The sequence below is a fragment of the Lipotes vexillifer genome, unplaced genomic scaffold (assembly GCF_000442215.2).
Source record: "Lipotes vexillifer unplaced genomic scaffold, Lipotes_vexillifer_v1.1 scaffold740, whole genome shotgun sequence".
NCBI lineage: Eukaryota > Metazoa > Chordata > Mammalia > Artiodactyla > Lipotidae > Lipotes > Lipotes vexillifer.
The window spans coordinates 2,348,734-2,351,564 of NW_006778610.1; the positions used below are offsets into that span (position 1 = coordinate 2,348,734).

Sequence of the window (2,831 nt, forward strand, 5' to 3'; positions counted from 1 at the left end):
GCATTCCTGTTCCATTCAACAAGTAGAAACTCATAAGCAGAGGGCTTTATGGTTGGTCCTTCCAAAACAGAGGTCTTTCCTAGGCCTCCTGGTGATGAAGACATACAACCATCACCGGGTTCGCCTCTCAAGGGTAAGTTGTTTTCAAGAAAGTAGGAAGCTAGGAACCATCTAGTCCTTTGAAATGCTGTAAAGGAGCGGGACCCTCCTTCCCTGCCCAAGGAAAGGAGCCCTTGTGGCTTCCCAGGCAGGAATGGTTGTGACCTCCAGCAGTCACCTTCAGACAGGCTCCATGTGGGATTCCTGGCTCAGGGGCAGGAACTCCCAGAATGCTGACGCAGGGTCCCACGTGATTCCCTCTGGGAAGACAAATGGCTCCTTCTCTAAGCTGTGGCAGAGATGGAGACCCAGTGCCTCTGAGCCAGGGGCAAAGTGTGTCTCAGAAGCAATCCTCCTCTTGCCTCTGAACACCCAGGACTCTCCATTCCTTATCTCACCCTCCCCCCACATTTCCTGTACTTGCCTCATCCACCCCTTTAGGAAAACTGACCTGGCCTCTGGCCCATTGTCTAAGGCTAAGATTTGGTCATGAAGCTGGCAGAGCTAATTACTGATTGGCCCAGCAGCTAGACCTGATTTATACACGTTAATGTTATTGCTAGAGATTGATTTTTGAAATCACTAACCCATTAATAATGAGCCAAGGAACTGTTTTCCCCCCACTGGAGGTAAAGATGCTGTAGAATTGACCTACATGTGTTTCATCTCTGGCGAAGGACTGTCCTTTGCTTGCTTGCTTGCTTGGGTTACTGTCAGCCCTGTTCCTGTCCCTTGAGTGGGTGACATGGGTGCATGTGACGCTCGTGCCCTTTGCTGAAACAGTGCCTTAACCCACAGAAGGGTTAGCTCTAAAGGCTGGGGTTTTGGAAAGGGTGCCTACAAAAGCAGAAGAGGAAGTGGAGTGCTCACACAGCCTCATAACGCCCAGATATCCTGTAAGAGCCTGCTTGGGAGGCTCAAGAAGCCCCTTTGCCAAGTTCTGGTGGTGGTCATGTTCTTCTCCATGAGCACAGAGAGAACAGACCAAGGACACTAGCTCAGGAACAGAGGAAGCGTGATTGCTGCAGATAGGAAAAGTGGCACTTCTGGAAACAGCCCACCAGGTGAACTAGCATAGCCTTGTCACGAGGCCATTAACTGCCACCTCTGGTGATTTCACCTGACCCACAGTGGGTCAGAGACAGGGCAATGCTCAAGGGAAGGTCTAAAGGGCAGCGCGGAGGAGGGCCGAAGGGTTTTGCCTTGTTCTGGTGAATGTCACTCTCCACACCCAGCAGAGAATTCGAAGGCAGAGATGTCACCCACTCAAGGGACAGGAACAGGGCTGACAGTAACCCAAGCAAGCAAGCAAGCAAGCAAAGAACAGTCCTTTGCCAGAGATGAAACACATGTAGGTCAATTCTACAGCATCTTTACCTCCAGTGGGGGGAAAACAGTTCCTTGGCTCATTATTAATGGGTTAGTGATTTCAAAAATCAATCTCTAGTGGCTTCCCTGGTGGCACAGTGGTTGAGAGTCCGCCTGCCGATGCAGGGGACGTGGGTTCGTGCCCCGGTCCGGGAAGATCCCGCCTGCCGCGGAGCGGCTGGGCCCGTGAGCCATGGCTACTGAGCCTGCGTGTCCGGAGCCTGTGCTCCGCAACGGGAGAGGTCACAACAGTGAGAGGCCTGCGTACCGCAACAAAAATCAATCAATCAATCAATCAATCAATCAATCTCTAGCAATAACATTAACCAATTTAAATCAGGTCTAGCTACTGGGCCAATCAGTAAGTAGCTCCTTTCCAGGGCTCCAGAATGTTCATTTTTAAGTTAGCTTATCCCAAGTCACTGATTTGCACCTCTTTTGATGCTGCTGAGGGAAACCATTCTCAAAACTAATGAACTAGTTTCTACAAATTACAAGGGAAAGGAAGTTGAAGGCTAAAGTTCCCAATTCAGTGGCATTTAGAATTTTCTTTTTTCCAACAAGAAAAAGTCCTGATTCACTATGAAAAACAGGCACCGCAAGCAGAGTGCTGAGACGGTTCCAGCAACTCGAGCGCAGCTGTCCCACGGAATGGCCACCTGCGCCTGGGTGCAGGATGGCTCAGCCAAGGACAGACGCTCTGCCGGTTTCTTTAGAGAGTTACCATGAAGTCTTCACACAGGAGCAGTGCCCAGGTTCCGGCCTACAGTCCTGGGTCCACTGCTCACAAGGCCCCACCCTGGCTCTAGCAGTAACCCCACTTTGGAGGAATAAAGCCGAGTTTCACAGCCTCACTGACCTTGGAGCCGGGAGTCTCCCACGTCCTGCCTCTCGCGAACAGCCCGGGACTGTAAGGGGAGGGGCGGGGGCCCGGCCTTGAAAGGGCTCCCGGGCCGGGAGGGGCAGGGCGGGGCCCGTCTCGGCCAATCCCGTCTGAGGCCTCGGGACGCACTTGGTCCCCGAGCCTTGCCCTTGAAGGCCGGACTCCGACTCTTCCGCCGTTTTCTAGCATCTGCCCTTTCTCTGAAACGTTTCCCTTCCCTAAATCCGGTGCTGGAGGCTGCCTCTCCCCGAACTCTGCGAGGGGTTCCTGGGCCCGCAGCCCGGCTGACTGGCTGCCCAGGCCTGCCGGCCCCGGCCTCGGGGTGGAAGGACCGTCTGGAAACTGCTGCACCTGTTAGGGAATTTGTACCTATCTTCCTTCAAGAGCCCATCCCTGGGGCCCCGGTTAGCTGTGGAGGATGGTCCCTTCTTCCCGGGGCCCTGCCCTTTTCCCTCTGCCCTCTCCCCTCCAAGCTAAGGAA

General features: G+C 53.6%; 1 protein-coding gene across 2 annotated transcripts in view; it reads right to left on the reverse strand.

Annotated features, from left to right (window-relative positions):
- The window catches only part of CKMT2 (creatine kinase, mitochondrial 2), a 28,348-nt gene extending 25,977 nt beyond the window's left edge, over positions 1-2,371 (reverse strand). The window contains exon 1 of one of the 2 annotated variants that reach the window (XM_007451720.1): positions 2,327-2,371. The gene's annotated coding sequence lies outside the window, so the exon portion shown is untranslated. Of the gene's footprint in view, positions 1-2,322 lie in introns of both variants that reach the window. The other variant, XM_007451721.1, reaches the window with a different exon arrangement.
- Between the last annotated feature and the right edge of the window lie 460 nt (positions 2,372-2,831).